We start from the raw sequence: 18,424 nt of genomic DNA, 5'->3' as shown, positions 1-18,424 counted from the left end.
TCAGTCTTCCTGCCCCTCCAAGCAGCTCTCTTGGAACCACGGATATGGGACGGGGGCACATGACACCGTACACATCGCTCTTTGAAGTCTCACAGTCCTCAGTGGCAGATTTCATCCAGGTAGATCTTTCTGGAAGGTAGAGAATACTACAACCCCCCAGTTGCCAAGATCAAAGCCCCTAGTGTGGTCCCTTCCTGGCTGGCCTAAGTTGACACCCACTACTAGATATGCCACTGCCTTGGAGTCCTGTGTTCTCTTCCAGGGAAAATGCATTCTCATCTAAGGTGCCCGCTGCCTTCTCCCCTTGTCCTTGCCTCCAACAAGGCTCACTATTCTGTCATGGTCACAGAAAGCCACACACTGGATTCACTTATTAAAGGGGGAAAAAGCAATCGGCTTATGAGAGGTTCAGGGCCTCTGCAGTCACAGCTGACAATGTAGGAGGTTCTTCCTCCATGGCTATGGGCTTCCTCCCAGCTCCCCTCATGGAGGTCTGTCTGTTTCCCCCCTATAAACACCGCTGGGCCCTAGCCTGTTCCATATGCTGCCCTGCAGGGATGGAGAGACCAGCAGCTGCCCAGCCAGCCCCGAGGCCCAGAGGCCCTTTCAGAGCTCCTGAGGCAGAAGCAGTAGGAGCAGCCACCAACCAGCCTCCCCACTGCCTCAAGTCTCTTAACATTTAGTTTTCCCCCTTAAATTATGAAACATTCTTACTGTTTAAAAACAGATTCAGGGATCTGGAGTTAAGAGCTTATAACCATCTGAAACTCCAGTTTCTGGGACTCCAATGCCCTCTTTTGACCTCTGCGGGCACACACATGATGTACGTCCATGCAAGCAGGCAAAACCCTTATATACATAAAAATAAATAAATCTTAATGAATTTATGAATGAAAATAAACAACCCTTATAAAAATAACAAATACGTTTAAAAATTCAAGCAAGAGGCTGGGGAGACAACTTAGTTGGTAAAGTACTCGCTGGGCCTGAGCTGGGTGTCTAACACCAACGTGAGAATTTGGGGAGGCCAGGGTAGTGGTGCACGCCTTTAATCACAGCACTCAGAAGGCAGAGACCAGAGGATCTCCGTGAATTTGGGGCCAGCCTGGTCTACATAGTGAGGCCCCAATAGCTGACCTTAAAAGGGTGTGGGGGAAGCCTTCACCTGTGAACCCCCTGATGAGGAGTAAAGGGTCCTGGGGCTCCCCGGCCAGCCAGCCTGGACTAATCAGTGAGCTGCAGGTTCGCCGAGAGATGCTGTCTCAAAGCACAAGGTGGGACGCTCTGGCCTTCACGTGTGTATTGCTTGTGCGCCGCACACACGGGTACCCGCAAACATGAACTTGAACACATGCTCCCACACAGAAGTCAAACAACAGGGTGCCTGCAGAGCAGATGTTGACAGGCCCTCTCTCTCCAGCTGCTCTTCAGAGAGCGCTCCTCTTCAGTATAGAGTAAATCCTTCCAGGCCGCTCACGTCACTGGGAAGAGCGTGTGTGGATACACATCTGGCGTTGACACCAGAACGCCTCCTTCTTCCGGCTGCTCGCTTCCAAAGCCCCCTCCTCTTCCTGGACTTTGGGAGCTGCTGATGAGGTTTGTCTTGGTGTGTCTCCTCTTATTCCTTCATTCAACAAATAGCAGCTCAGCATGTGCTGTGGGTGCCCAGGGAGCCAGACTCAGAGGAGCTGACTCTGCAAGCTCCAAGACTGGGAGGCTGTTGCTAAGTGATAGCCTCTCTCCCCACGCGCTCCTTCCTGGGGTGGGGGGTGTCTTGCCGCCTGACTTTGCAAATCTTCCTGGTCTCTGAAGTCCCTCCTCATTCCCTCCTCACCCAAACTTTCTTACTATTTATTAATTCACTTTTTTTTTTTTTACTATTAAGTCCCATGTGCCCTGTGAGTGTTGGGGACCTAAAAGGTGCTAGAGCCTGTGCTACAGATGGCTGAAATGCGACAAGCCATCTAGTCCTGGTAGCATACAACTCTAGTCCCAGTACTGGAGAGGCTGGGGCAGAAAGCGCTCCAGTTCAAGGCCAGCCTGGGCTACATATTAAGACTCTTTCCAGAAGGACAGGAGGGAACTCATCACATAGCTCCAAAGCTTACGGGTGAGGGAACTAAGGCAAAGGGAGATAATGTGACCAGTTCAAGGACACACAGAGGTCAAAGTGGGTTTAGTCCTGTCTGTCCCTAAACCCAGGAAGACTCTTCAAATACCACCATAGGGTCTAATACCATCCCCATAACATACTGGCTATCACAGGCAGCCCTGATTGCAAACCTCCATCCAGAAGTGTGGTGTACATCACCTGAGTGACAGCTGAGTCCTGTGACTTTGGAGGAAAAAGATGAAGAGTGAGGTCTGTCTGGGTGCCCCAGCTTCGCCCATCCCCGTGAGTGGGAAATGCTAGTGAGGAGAGACAGGAGGGAAAGGGTGCTGGGAGGGGTCTCCTTGCCGTCCCCCTGAGGAATCCTTCAGGCATGTTTTGACATATTTGCTGCTGGAGGGTGCAATTACTTGCAGCGAGGGCTCCTACCTGATCATTAATGGATTGCTCCTGTACTGCACAAGGCGGTTGCTTAGAGACTGGGTGAAGGGGCACAGTCTCTGAATGTGCGTGAGATTCTACAGGAAACTGACGGTGGCCCACCTGCCCTATGACCCCTGAGAGCCATCATCCACCAATACCAGACACCCGGGAGCCAAGCAAGGTCTCCTGGCCCAGCACAGCTCAGGATCTGCCTTGCATTTGTCCCCACAGTAGCTAGGTCCTGTGGCTGGATCCTGACTCAGTGTCTGTGCCACGGTAAGTTACGTGTTGTAACAGCATAAAACTCTGTCATCACTGACTGGTGGTTCTGGTGGCCTTCTGGGGCCTTGGTGGAGGTTGGCCATGGTTGCCTGATGCCAGGCAGCAAGACAGGCTTCTGCACCAAGAAAACTCTAAACTCCAGAATTCAAGGGCTGATAGAGAGAGAACACGGTAACCCTGGGTTAGACAAAGCAACTCTTACCTACCACACCCTCACTAAAAGAATTTGGTTCCAGTAAAGCAGCTCCGCCACCTCCCCACTACAATTACTATCCTTCAGGGGCTTGTAGGAGTGCCCCGTTCCCACGGCCAAAAACTCAAATTGGTTGTTTCTTCTAATTTAGGGAGCACCTTCAAGTCTAACGAAGCAATTTTCACAATTAAAAGCAAGGAGAGGAGGGAAAAGAAAAGTCAAAGACCAAACACAAATCCCTCTAGCTGGATACATTTGGTTAATGTTTAACCTCTCTAAATGCAGTTCTTGTCTATAAACATGGAAATGTTGTTGGAGATTATGGAGAAAAGATTTGGGGAGAGAGGCTGGAGAGATGGCTCCGTGGCTCAGGGCACTAGCTGCTCTTCTAGATGACCTGGTTCAATTCTCAGCACTCGTGTGGCAACTCGCAACCATCTGTTAACTTAAGTTCCAGGAAAGCCAGTGCCCTCTTCTGACTTCTATCCGCACCAGACATGCATGTGGTTCAGACATACGTGGCAGATAAACTCTCATTGTCATCAAATAAAAATCTTTAGTCATTCATGGTGGCGGTGCGAGCCTTTAATCTCCGTACTCAGAAGGTGGAGGCAGTTAGATCTCTATGAGTTTGATGTCAGCCTGGTCTACATAGTAAGTTCCAGGATAGTCAGAGCTTCATAATAGATTCTTTGTCTAAAAAAAAAGAATAGAGAGATACTTTGTAAAAATTGGAGTCAATGTTCATCACTGAAATAAAGTTCTAAGGCTTCATGACTCTTCATTCATTCATTCAGTGGGTTAATATTGTGCCTCCCCTGGGCACTGCTGTGAGATTCTCAGCAAGCAGCAGAGAGTCCAAAATCCAGAGTCCCCTACCGGTGGTGCTGACATTCTAGCAAAGCAACCAGCCAATAGCAGCAATGTCAAAAAAGAGTCACTGGTGCAAAACCAGAGGTACTAATGTCACCATGAAAAATAAAGCTGCGGTTGTAATTAGGGTGAGAAGGGAGGGCCTTGCTGAGAGGTGGCATTTGATCCAAGACTTGCAGGAAGTGGGCGTGAATCCGAAGGCTTGAGCTGACCAGGTTGAGAAGGCAGCTGAGTCAGAACAAAGCAGACAAACGGGAGGAGGCTGAGGTCAGAGAGAAGGGAGACAAGTCCTCATCTTAAAGAGGAGCTGCCACACCTGGGTGACCTTGGGCTACAAAGAGAGCTGAGGGAAGCTCGAGGGGCTGCCACCCACTGAGCTGGCTGGTTTTATGCACGCCACCTTGATAAGAGCTGGAGTCATCTGAGGGAGGGACCCTTGTTAATTTCACTGGTCAAGAATAAGACCACTACCACAATTTTTGAGTCATTTGAAGCAAGTTTTATTAAATACTGGACCAGCATTCCCAGAACATGGGGCCAAATTACATTAATCTGGGGCTTATTAAGGCAAAACCCCATAAAGCTATGTACTTCCCACCTTCATCCAATCAGGGACAGACATACATACTGACATACTTCCTGCGTACGTACATCTTGCCGTCTTGCCTACATGTGATCAAGCACACATCCTGTGTAGTTGAAGCAACCAAGCTTGTTTACAGAAGCAAACACATGGTTTGTTGTCTTCCATGAACAGCCAGCCAGCCCACCCTGATTCATGATTGGCCAGTCAGCCAGCCCACCCTGATTCATGATTGGCCAGTCAGCCAGCCCACCCTGATTCATGATTGGCCAGTCAGCCAGCCCACCCTGATTCATGATTGGCCAGTCAGTCAACCCACCCTGATTCATGAGCTTCCTGTTTAGTGATGGAGAATGATTTAGGAAAAGACCCTGTGGCCTCCTTGCACACACATGTGCACAAATACACACATATGAGTACACCTATACTAACAAAGGCGATAGCACACATGCAACACCATATATACATATAAACATGGCGGGATTTAGAAAAAAAAGGTATGTCAGGCCACAGCAGAGAAGAGTTAGAGACAGGAGCACGAATGAGAAGCTAAACTTTGTAGACGAGGTTACAGCAACGCGGAGACCACAACCACATACATATGTACACATGTACACATACATACACAACTATACACACATGCACATACATACACAACTATACACATATCTACATACATATACAACTATACACATATACACATACATATACAACTATACACATATACACATATATACACAACTATACACATATACACAACTATACACAAACACACATAGCACAGTAATTTTTAAAAATATCATCTTTACTATTTTTTCAGGACAGGGTTTCTCTGTGTGTAGTCCTGGCTGTCCTAGAACTCATTCTGTAGATGAGGCTGGCCTTGAATTCACAGAGCTCTGCCGGCCTCGGCCTCTGGAATGCTGGGATGAAAGGCATATACCACCACCACCTGGCTTAAAATACTTTTTTTTAAAAAGAGCATAGTTGGGCATGGTGACACGCACGTGTAATCCCAGAGGCAGGTGGATTCCTATGAGGTTGAAGCCAGCCTGGTCTATATAGGGAGTTTCAGACCAGCCAAAGAGACTGGAATAAAAGAGTCTCAAAATAAAACACACAGAAAGGGCCAGCAAGCTGACTCGGTAGGAAAAGGTGCTCATCACTCAAAGGTACAAGCCGAATAGCCTGAGTTTGATCCCTAAAACCCATGTAAAGATGGAAGAGGAGAACCAGTTCCACAAAGTTTTCTTCTGACCGTGTCCAAGCTCTCGGCCATGTACGCCCCTCCCCCGCAGACGGCAGAACGCTGATAAATCAAAGTGTAAAATTCCAGCTGAAATTTTTTTCATCTTAGGCGGTGCTTGAAATATAGCTCAGTAGTGGCATGTTTGACTCATATGCAAGAGACTCAGGGTTCGCGCCCCAGTAACACCAAAGCGGAAGAGAAGTCCTCAAACCGGGATGCTGGCCCGTAGCTCTGCCGTGGAACGCTCGCTAGCATTCTGGAGACCCTGGGTTAACCTCCCCACAAAGGAACGGAACCCCATATATGGTGTTCACGTGCGATAGCTCCAGAAGCCAACACCGTGGAAACGGGACACAGAATACAGTGACACCTGCTACTGAACAGCAAGCTTGAGAGCTGCCAAGTTTAATCATGCACTGTGTTTCCTACCACAATTTTAAATGCATTTTTTTTAAAAAAAAACCTGACTTGAAAATTAATTATAGCCCAGAGTTTTAGAGCAAGTCTCTCAGCTTGTGAACTTCTGCTCCATTCATGGTGGCACACACTGACTTCGTTATATTTTCCAAGCCCAACACCCAACCCTCACCTCCAGCTCCTACCTCTCAGGTCCTGCCTGTCCAGGCTCCGCCCTCTTCCCTGTGCCTTGGAGCCCAGCCTATAAGCACCCATACAGGGCCCACAGTGGACCTGATACCTGGCCCAGGATCTTAGAACTCAAGGAATGTGACTCCCAGCAGGACAAGCTTTTAGAAGTCAGAACCCAGAACCAGAGGTGCTGGGTCCCCAGAACTGCCTGCCAACAACAGTCAGCTGCTCACAGAGGCGACACTGGCCAGAGTCTTTGGTCCTGGGCCCTGGCTGCACATCACACTATCACATGGTACATCAGAATCAGTTTTTGTTTGTTTGTTTGTTTGTTTGTTTTTGTGGAAGGGTGGTAGGGGTCTGTGGTGTGAGACAGGGTCTCACCATGTATAGCCCTGTCTTAGAACTCACTGTGCATACCAGGTTGGTCTCGATCCACCTGCTTCCACCTCCTAAGGACTGGGGTTAAAGAAGAGCATCGTCACGCCCATGCAGAACCTTTGTGTTAAGCACCCTGGCTGGGAACAGCACAGAGGCATAGTTAAGAACAGCTGCCTCTGAGAGTGGGGCATTTGTGTGTCGGGGGAACTCTGGCGTAGGGCTGGGATGTGCTCGCCTACCCGTTCACCCACCCCCTTCACCATGCCTTTGGAACTCTTGGCTGCACCTGATCTTGGTCAAGAGCTAGCAAGCACTAAGGGGCCCGCCTGGCCTGAAATTTCAAGACTACCACACACAGTCCCCTCAACCTCCATCTCCCACCCCCACCCCCACCCCCCGCCCGGAAGCCAGGCTTGTTACATCATGTTTTAGAGCCCTGAGTCACTGAGGATGTCTCTGGCAGTGACCACAGAAAGGCAAGCACCCCACAGGAGAGCAGCCCTCAGCCCAGCAGGTCTCCCACGGACCCATTCCGCAGTTCCATGTACAGGACCAAGCTATTTTAGGGGAATAAGATCAAATGGGGGGACCAGTTGCCCCAGCTACTTTTGACTCTGTGCTTGGGGCTATTTCTGTGAGGGCACAGGCTGGTGACACCACACGTCACCTAGCACTCTGGGTCTGAAATTAAATGTGTCTGCCTAGAAGAAGGAGTGTGAATTCCTATAGGATAGATGGTTGCCTGGCAACACAGTGTCAAGGCCAAAACATAAGCCAGGGCAGGATGGGTGCAGGAAACACTCAGGTTTACCGTGCCAAGTCCAGCCTGTGACAGTCTCAAGAGGCTCTGATACTCCAGAAAATGGCATTTGCCCTGGACAGCTTTGGACCCTGAACCACACAAGAGACTAGGTTCCATCTCTAGCACACACACACACACACACACACACACACACACACACACTCACACATGTGTGCACGGACACACACACTAGCACATGCCCCGCCAGACCCCAACCCCTACATTTTCTTTTCTTTTTTAGTTTCTTGGAGTGTTTTCTTCGGTTTGTTTGTAGTACGTAGAGTAGGCTAGGCTTGAACGCGACAGCTATCTGGTTGCCTCTGTCTCCAGAGTGCTAGAATTCAAGGTGAACACCACCACACCCAGCCTGCTGTTGTTTTTGATCCAGGGTCTCACTATGTAGCCCAGACTGATCTCAACTCAAAATTCCTTCCTCCCGGGCGCTAAGACTACAAGTGTGTTCTCACAGCCAGCTGCGCTCTTTCTTTTACAAAGTGTACTTGCTGATCAGGCATGGTGGCGGCCATCTTGTGGTCCTAGCACTAGGGAGACAGAGGCTGTGGAACTCTGAGTTCCGGGTCAGCCTCGTTGAGTTCCTAGACAGCCAGAGCTACAAAATAGAGAGACCCTGTCTCAAAAACCAAACCAAACAAACAAAAACCAAAGGTTTCTTTGGGGTTGGGTTTGTTTTTTGTCTGTTTTGTTTGTTCGGGGTGTTTTGTTTTGTTTTGAGACAGGGTTTCTCTGTGTAGCTCTAGCTGTCCTGGAACCAGCTCTGCAGACCAGGCTGGTCTTGAACTCAAAGATCCACCGCCTCTGCCACCACCTGGCAATGATTTTTTTTAAGGTAGGTTCTCATTCTGTAACCCTGGCAGGCCTGGAACCAGCTATATGAACCATTTTGGCCTTGAACTCCCAGAGATCGGCCTTGGCCTCCAGAATGCTGGGATTAAAGTCCCACCAAGTCCTAGAGCAGCTCTTGGCCTGTTGTCCTGCCAAATGGAAAGCAGAACTTCCTAGTCTCCAAGTCGGCTTTGTATACGCTAACCTCCCTGCTAGGAAAACTCCACGGACCAAAGCTTTGACCGAATCGCCACTTAATGTTGCCTTCCTTTGTAGAACTGCGAACAAGCAGGGACTTTAAAAACATTGAGTTGGGCGGTGGTGGTGCACACCTTTAATCCCAGCTCTTGGGAGGCAGAGGCAGGTGGATCTCTGTGAGTTCAAGGCCAGCCTGGTCTATAAAGTGAGTTTCAAGACAGCTAGAGCTACACAGTTTATCTAGAAAAAAAAAAATCAAAAAAAAGTAAAAAAAAAAAAAAAAGAAAGAAATTAAAACCTCCTTGCTTGGCCACCATATAAAATGCAGAACCTGAGGCCCTGAAGCGTCAAGTGACTTGTTCCCTGCCCCTGAGAACTATAGGCAGAGCTCCTGTCTGTAGCCAAGCACCTCCCCTGTGTCCACCCAGCCCCTCCATCCGGCAGTAGGGGGAGTTGACCTGTGGTAATTAGAAGAACACGCCTCAGAGGTGAAAGGCACAGAACCCCAAGTGGCATTTTTATGATTCCTGTGCCGTCATCACTTAGAAAAGCTTATCTAGACACACATCTTCCCACCCAACAACAAAGCCAGCTTCAAAAAAGGCAGCCCTGCAGCAAGCTGTTTGTTTCACGAGTTGCTTAGCAAGGAGGAGCGGCATCTGCTCTCCAGATTCTAAAACTGTAGGTGTCATGGGCGGTGAAGGCCCCCAGGTCTCCCTGGCCCCATCCCTTTCTTCTCGGGTCACCAGGCCACAGTGTCTGCCACGGGGGTGGTGTGGTGCCCAGAGCAGGAGGCCACAGCCAAGGTGAGCCAGGCCCCTTTGTCGGTACTCAGACACCACTTCCGGAAACCTTCCTTTACCGATTCTGCCGTCCTCCAGAAGCGAGCCCAGAGGGGTCAGAAGTCCCTTGCTCCCTGGCTCTTTGGCAAACTGGCTGCTGTCAGGCCTCTCTCCCTGGAGGAATGTGCTAGATCAGTAGTCTTCAAACCCTTGCCAAGGAGAGGAAAAGCAGAGTCTTCGTTGGGAACCTTGTCTACAGTCCTGGGACACTCATGGCACCATCGCTGAGGCGACCCTCCTCTCAGAACTACGTGTTTATTTGGGATGGTATGGGTGTTTTATCTGCATGTATGTCTATGCACCACTTATGTGCCTGGTACCCACAAAGGTCAGAAGAGGGCAGGGTACTGGAGTTACAGATGGTTGTGAGCTACCATCAACTTCCAAATGACTTAGGGAATTTTTTTGTTTTGTTTGATTTTTGAGACAGGATCTCACTAAGCAGCTCTCACTGGTCTGGAACTCTCTATGTAGACCAGGCTGGCCTCAGACTCTTGGAGATCCACCTGTCTCTGCCTCTATTTCTGGAGTGCTGGGAATAAAGGTGTATACCACGTAGACCCTTCTGGAGCAGCAAATTCTCCACTCTTATCCCAGATGCCACTGACTCAAAGCTCTAGGGTAGGAACTAGACATCCACGAACAAGCCCTACATCCCAACCCCACTATACATACACCTAAATGTAGGCAGACATTTCTTTCCCACCCACCAGTTCCCTAATAACTGTTGTGGAGTCTTAATATTAATTGTAAATGATTGGCCAATAGTTCAGGCTTATTACTAGCCAACTCTTACATTTTCAGTTAACCCATATTTTTATCTATGTTTTGCCATGTGGCACAGCACTTTTTTTCCCAGGACAGCATGTCCGTCTTGCTTCTCTCCCCATGTCTGTTCACTACTCCTCTCACTCCATCCTTCTTCCCAGCATTCTCAGTTTGGCTTGCTCACCTGACACCTAACTTTATTCTATTCAGTTATTGGCCAGTCAGCTTGTTTATTAAGCCAATCACAGAGACATATATTCACACAGTATAAAGAAATATTCCACATCTAAGGTTCAGGACAGGTAAGCTCCCTGAAAATAGAATCTACCTGCTGTCCATAGCTGCCTAAACAAGTTCAAAGGCAGCACGGTTCTAAATTCAAGGCCAGGCAAGGCTACAGAGCCAGATCCTATCTTGAAACCACTATAAAAAATTAACAGATAGAGAGATATGTAGTTAGATAGATAGATAGATAGTTAGACAGACAGATGATGAGATAGAGAGTCAGGTGTGGGGCACAGTGACCCGCCTACTTGAGAGAGAGAGGTGGAAAGGTCACAGCAAGTTTACAGTTAGCCTGGTTGTCATAGTGAGTTCCAGGCCCTCTGGGGCTACAGCCAGACCCTGCCAACTGAACAAAGTGACCAGAAGTGGTTCCCAGGTCATATACTGTCTGGTAAGGGCCGTCGTGGTGTCTCGTGAAGTTAGGCCATGAAGGGAACAGTTTGATCACACCCTGAAGAACAGCCTGGGACTCAGAAGAGGTAGTGCCCATAACTCCTGAGGAATGTAGCCAATGGGGCTCTTGCCGCTCCTCAGCCAGCCACAGTTTGTCCTGTGTTGACTTTCTGCTCCCCTCGCTGAACTGCAGCAGCTGTGGGTCCAGAGAGGAGACTGCCGGTCTGACGGCTTCTCCAGGCCTCCCATCCTTACCCTGGGCTGACAGTCAGGGCTCCAGGAAGGGCCATAGTCAACAACCACAGGCTCCTGAGCTGTGCCACAGCAGGGCTGACCAGAGGCAGGCAAGAGCACGGGCTGTCACCATCTGTCCCACACGGATCCCCTTTCTGGTCAGGTGACGTAGGGGATAACCACAGGGCTCTGCTCATGGAGGAGCAGTCTGCACAGGGCAAACTCTCACACTATATGATATGAAAAGAATCCCTCAGGAAGGTAGTGAGAAAACTGGGGCGGGCGGGGAAAGACTTCTGAAAATCGGAAAGTGGCGTGTATATACGCTTAGGACTCACCAGAGGACATTTTTAGAGGGTGACGGGACAATGCAGAGAAAGGATCTGGGGGGAGCAGGGAGATAGGTGGGACCACTCTAAGGGAGGCATAAGTCATTCCTGAATCCTGTGTACTGTTAAACTCATTGGTATTAACGTGAGTGCCTACTGAGAACCCCCCCTTCCCCCAAGACACCAAACCAACGACCATCCAACTATTGGGCACAGCTTGACAAATAATGGTCATTAACTCCTCTGTAGGTCAGAGCAAGTTTTTCCCTGCATGTTAGGGGATCTGTGAGGTCATTGTGCGAGGGTGGATGGGGAGGAGAGAGGGTAGCATCTTGCAAATTATTTCTATATAAATAACTGGCTATTTTAGTTTCACTACTGGGTTAGATGCCAAGTATCAATTAAATATGTTTTGAAGAAAAAAAATAGACGTATTAGTTCTGACCTCCTTGGTTCACGTACACGTCTGCCCTTTGCTGTTTGTGAAGCTGTGTGTAGGTGGGAGCATCTGTGTGTACACAAGGGAAGTGTTCAGCAGCCGTGTGTGCGAAATAGGCACAATCTACACGTACACATTTATGTCCCGATGATTTGGGCCTTTTAGCTATGACAGAGCTGCTTCACAGGCAGCTCAGAAGATGACTGGGTCTAGGCTGTGGAGGGGACAGGGTGGGGAGCCACGTCCCCGCCATAAGCCAGCTCCCACGAGGACAGAATAGAACATCACACTCCACTTTATGACCAGCAGGTCATTCGTCTATATCTGCTCTTGAGAGCTACTGAGGACATTTTGCCAATCACTAGGAGAAACTAAATAAACAGAGCCAAACAGCTCAGCTCTCCGCGGCTGAGTAACTATGAGGAATTCCTCTTTAAATAGAAGTTTAAGTAAATATGGAACGATCATTTTACAGGCGGCAGCTTAGGGAGCGATGGCGAAGAAGGCGAACTGGAGCCCCCTCCAAGGGAGCAGGGGGAGAGGGCCAGCAGTCCCTTCCAGTCACAGGGGAGCAGGCACCTGTGGCCCCGATGAGCTCTCGCCCCACTCTGCGGGGCCAGGAAGCATTGTGCGTCCTGTTCCCGTCTCTTCTCGGCAGGTTTCAGTTTCAAACGCTTCATTCATAAAAAGTGGCTTCTGCCGTAGGCCTGAGGCTGCAAGTCTGGCCCTGGGGATCCACGCACCTGTCCACCAATTCATGGGGTAACCGACACTGCTGGCCACTTGGGGAGGGCGGGCCCATAAAACAGATTGACCTGTGCAGTTGCTGGTCACACCATAGGAAGCCGCTGACCGTGTGTGACAGTGAGTCCCGTCTGCTGTTTAATCCGTGCCAGTGAGCAGAGGGCAAGGGACAAGCCGAAGAGTTGTGTGGGGGCAGGGGGGCCTGGGAAAACGGTCCAGCTGATAAAGGGGTTGCCGCACAAGCATAGGACCTGAGTTCAGTCTTCAGAAGACCTTGGCATGAGGAATGGTGGTATGTGCCCGTTGAACCCAATGCAGGTAAATTGGGGACAGGCAGACTGGGCTTATAAGGCCATGGGGCTTACTGGTTAGCTGGCCTAACATAAACCAGCCAGGTGAGCTTAGAGCTGCCTCAAACACCTGGGAGATAAGGAACCAGAGCGGTGGCTCAGTTGTTAAGAGCACTGGCTACTATTCCAGAGGACCCGGCTTCAATCCCCAGCACCTATATGGCAGCTCACAACTGTTTGTAACTCCAGTTCTAATACCTTCACATAGACATACACACAGGAAAAACACCAATGAACATAAAATAAAAATAAATCTCTTAAAAAAAAAAAAAAGAACCAGGTTATTGGCCTAAGGAATGACCCTGAGGTTGACCTCTGGGCTACCACTCCTACACACACACACACACACACACACACACACACACGCACGCACGCACGCACGCACACGCGGATGGGAGTAGATGTCCCGAAAGACTAATCCCACACACAAGCCAGACTGCACAGCTCTCTCCTGACTCGAGCACAGGTACTTAGCAAGTCTGTGACCCTATTCTATTTAGAGAGCAATTTTAGGGTGTTTCTGCCCATTGCTCTTAGGATCTGGGGTCACCATTGGCTCCAAGCCCTCTCCAAGCTGTTAACATCAGGTGGCATTCTCTCACTTAGCTTGCAGTTCTGGAGCTCCACCGTGAGCCAGGCTCTGTGCCAGGTCCTGGGGGCAAAAGAAAATCATGCTTGTGCCCAAAGAGCCCCGAGCACTAGTGTGGAGGCAGGACTCAAGGGTACAGAGAGGTGTCACACACATACACACTCTCGCACACAAATACACACTCGTGCACACACACATATGCCCCCCCCACTCACATGCACATACACACTCTCTCTGGCACACACACACGCCCATAGACACACAGACACACACACACACACACACAGCTTTCCTGCAGAGAAGGATTTTCTCTGACTTTACCTGTTCTTCTCAACAGTGGAGAATAGTCATGGATTGCAGGCTGCAGGGAGAGTTCCCTGGCTGCTCACCCTGGGATTTTTGTGAGGCCTCAGAGGGATATGGTGAAAATAACAGCCTATGCACTCACTGAAGGATTTCCAATTTATCCCCAGTTTGTGTAAATGCAAATTACTGGTTTCAGTAAGCTCTGGGCCTAGGAGGAACTGGGGACACCCACTCCCCCTCCACACACACAGCATGGAGGATCACAGTCGTGTCCCACACCTCTGGCTCTCTGACATTTTATTATAAAGCTCTTTTTTAAAGTTTGGACACATCAAGGCAGGAGAAATGGATCAGCAATTAAGAAAATGTATTATGCCCCCAACACTCATGTTAGGAGACACACAACCACCTGGAACTCCAGGTTCAGGGATCCAACACCTCTGGCCTCCATGGGTATCTGTATCTATTAAAAATAATCAAAATAGCCGGGCGGTGGCGGCACATGCCTTAAATCCCAGTACTCAGAGGTAGAGGCAGGTGGATCTCTGTGAGTCTCTGTGAGTTTGAGGCCAACCTGGTCTACAAAGTGAGTTCCAGGACAGCTAGGACTGTTAGACAGAGAAACCCTGTCTCAAAAGATAAATAAATAAATAAATATTTAAAAAAATAAATCTTAAATTTCGGACAGATCAGAGCTAGGGATGTAGCTTAGAGGTAGAGTGCTTGCCTAGCATGCTCAAGGCTCTGGATTGCGTCCCTAGCACCATAACTGAGTGACTCAGATACACAGCGAAGTTAAGAGGCACTGCATGAAATGCCTGCCGCAGCCACCTCCATCCTCGCTAGCCACAGTGCTGGCTGCCACCTTTCTCTCTCACGTGTGTCTTACTTCCCTTCTCCAGCCCGTGTGCTTCTATTGCCGCAACTGGGAGTAAATTTTGGAAATCAGTTCGCTGCCCCTGACTAGTTCAGCATCCCCAGCATCGTCTGGAGTTCAGTATTTGTTTAAGGTAGCTCGTCTGCTGATATTGAATGGAGGACGATGATTGCCAGTGGTCTTCAGTGCACTTCTCTGAGTCGTGTTGGATGGACACAGAACCCGACTCTCACCGTAGAAGCTTTTTGCTTCTGACAACAAGGTTCTCCATCAACCACTCACCTGAGACCTGGGGCAGAGCTAAAATACTCTACCCGACCCATAGAACCCATCCAGTCGACACACACAGGCTGCGGCGATTTCTTAGGCTGCACGTTCTGTGGCTTTCTTAGAAGGCTAAGAATTTCTCCGAGTCATGGTGACATCAGAAGCCAAGACAGAAGGTGGATTCTGCACTGTGATATAGAAAAGATGTCCCAAGCATTAGGTTTTCCAGGTCAAGTGACATTCAAGTGATGGTTTGAGGACTGAATAGGGGTTTTCTGGGAGAAAACCTTCGGGCATTCTAGAGCAGGTGTGACGTGTCAGGGATTGCAAACCTCCCCACCCCTTGGGGAGTTCTAAGGAGATACAATGGCTGGAATAGAGGGCAGTGGGAGGGAAGGAGCTACTGCAGACAGGGGCCAGAGGACAAAGGACCAGCTTTCTCAAGCAGGCTTTTTCACAAGCTCAGTGGAGAAGCAGTGTGTCCACGCTCCCAAGTGTCCAACTAACTCCCCAGTGGTTGCCATGTGGATAAATGCTTTAAGGGAGATGTCAGGAAAACAGGAAATTCCAATAAGAGATGGTTGCTGCATGGTAGGACGTGATTTTAATCCCAGTACTTGGAAGGTGATGGCAACCGGGTCAGGAGGTCAAGGTCATCCCAGTTTTCCTTTCTCAACCTCAGTTGGCCTTGGTTATGGGAGACCAAGTCTAAATACCAACAAAGGGCAGCTGCAGTGATCTGGCCAACAAATGTGTGTGTGTGGGGGGGAGTTGTTGGAATTGAGTTACTGGAGTTCACCAGACGTGACTATGTGCCTGTCTGTCTATCTCTATCTATCTATCTGTCTATCTATCTATCTATCTATCTATCTATCTATCTATCTATCTATCTATCTATCTATCTATCTATCTATATATATATATATATATGTATCTATCTTTTGAGACAAGGTCTCACTATATAGCCCTGGCTAGCCAAGAACTTTCTATATAAATCAGATTGGTTCTGAACTCACAGAGATCTGCCTACTTCTGCCTCCCAAGGGCTGGGATCAAAGTTTTGCGCCACCCTGTCTCAATACATCATTTCTAAGGTGAAGAAAACTAAATGAGAAACCTGGGGAGTGGCTGGGCTAGACAATCTGTGGGATACTTGGGCAAGTTCTGCTAGCTAACTAAAGCCAGAGGCCAGTTGCCTTGGTGTGAGACAGAGCCACCGCAGCTGAATGGCTTCTCCTGACAATGTGTTCCTGCCAGACCTTGCTCCCTCCCTCCCCCCCCCCAGCCCCGCACTTGGGTCAAGAGGCAGAACAGACTTAGGTGTCTACAGAGAGCAGCCTAGAAGCCAAGACAGAAACCAGGGGATACACCTTATCCCCAAGACACCCCAGACCGAGCCTGAAAGATAGAGATCCCTCTAGTGCAGCAGGAACCAGGACATGGGGAGGTGCAGAGCCGGAGGCCGGGAGACGTTATTAGGGGCCCTAAGTGGATGTCAGGTGTGGGGAGGCAGCTGCTCTTTATCTACAGTGTGACAGGTGTGCCCAGAGATTCCCAGGAGCACTGAGGAGAACCCTTGGGGGCTTGGAGGGTGTTGTGTGGGAGGAGGCAACCCTCACCTGGTGACACAGGTGGACCCTCAGGCCAATTTACTGCAATCTGTGTGGTGGGTCTTGGGTGCTGGTGGCTGTCAAAGTTCACCAGGTGGCTTAGTCCCTCCAATCTAAGCAGCTGTAGGGCGTTGTGCGCCTTCCCCCTAGTCATGTGGTCCAGCGCTTGAAGGAAGGAGGACAGGCTGGGCCTCCAGAAGCTGAGAAACACCGCTTCCTTTATCCTCAATTCCAGAAAGGATTGTCTCCACTCAGCCGCCAGCCCCAAGCATCAGCCCTGCTAAACCCACGGGGCTTCTTCCTCCCAGGGGGGAGCTCAGGTGACTCCAGACCCCAACCCGACTGACTGGCTCCCAGTGGTCACTCCAGACATGCTGCTGGAGAAGGTTAAAGCATGTGGCTAACTGATGCTGAGCCTGGAGCCCCTCCCCAGTGCCAGAGGGGCAATGACTGGCCTGAGACTTCTTTCTCTGGACAGAGCCTAAATCCATCTTTGGGATAAATAAGAATATAGCGAAGAGGGGGCTGGAGAGATGGCGCAGTGGTTAAGAGCACTGACTGCTCTTCCAGAGGACCCAGGTTCAATTCCCAGCACCCACATGGCAGCTCACAACTGTCTGAAGATCCAGTTGCAGGGGATCTGACACCTTCACACCAATGCACATAAAATAAAGTTAATATAAACCATAAAAAATATTTTTAAAAAAAGAATATAGTGAAGAAGCTCTATGGTTATCACCCAGTTTGGAGCCAGGACTTCCATTCTGAGTGGGCGGGTCCAGGCAGGGTGGTAGGGTAAGGGCAGGACAGGTGAGGACAACCGGCCAGCGTCTGGATGGCGGCCTGTCCTACAGGAGAGCCTAGGGCAGCCGGGAGAGGCACAGTTAAGGGAAAGAGCCACAGTGCTCCTGTCCTGTCCGGAGCCAGTCACCCAGTCCAGCCTCGGGGCAGGGTGGCCTCAGGGCAGGGTAGCCCCAGCACCCCTCCCAGTGCCGAGGGAGTCACTCCTCTGGAACGAAGGGACTCTGCTGCGATCTGTGAATTCTTCAGGCCTCATTTGGGAATCTGATCTCTTTGGTGGAGGAAATGAGCAAACTTCAGGGAGGTAGGGTAACTTTCACAAGGTCACAGAGAACAGTCAAGTTTAGAACCCAGGTCTGAGATCGAGCTCTTGGCTTCCTGCTCCACCCCCCCACCCCCACCCCACCCCCCCCACCCCCCGCTGCCCACCATCCTGTGTGTGATATGAGTGTTTTGCCCAGGGCCTTGCACGTTCTAAACAAGGCTCTATCACCAGGCTCTATCCTAGGAACAATCCGCAAACACTGGGCATCGACTGTGTCCTGCTCACAAGGAGGGGAAGCACTACCCTCTAAGCTCACAGAGGAGGATGTGCACGGGTGTTTGCAGCCTCTGCTGCCATGCTAATGGCTGAAACTGGACCTACTGAGGAACCGATATTAGAGTGGTATATTATTTGTGTTTTAATAAATAAAGCTTGTGGCCAGGCAGTGGTGGCACGTGCCTTTAATCCCAGCACTCAGGAGGCAGAGGCAGGCGGATCTCTGTGAGTTCAAGGCCAGCCTGGGCTACAAGAGCTAGTTCCAGGACAGGCTCCAAAGCTACAGAGAAACCCTGTCTCGAAAAACCAAAATAAATAAATAAATAAATAAATAAATAAATAAATAAATAAATAAATAAAGCTTGCCTGAAGATCTGAGGGCAAAGCAGTCCATACTAGTCAACCGCACAGGCCAGGCAGTGGTGGCATACACTTTTAATCCCAGGATTCAGGAGACAGAGGCAGACAGATCTCTGTGAGTTCAAGAACACCCTGGGCTACACAAGATTGAATCTGTCTTAAAA

Source organism: Myodes glareolus, chromosome 13 (assembly GCF_982192425.1).
Source record: "Myodes glareolus chromosome 13, mMyoGla1.1, whole genome shotgun sequence".
In the NCBI taxonomy this organism is placed as follows: domain Eukaryota; kingdom Metazoa; phylum Chordata; class Mammalia; order Rodentia; family Cricetidae; genus Myodes; species Myodes glareolus.
Note: the sequence above shows the minus strand (reverse complement) of the source record.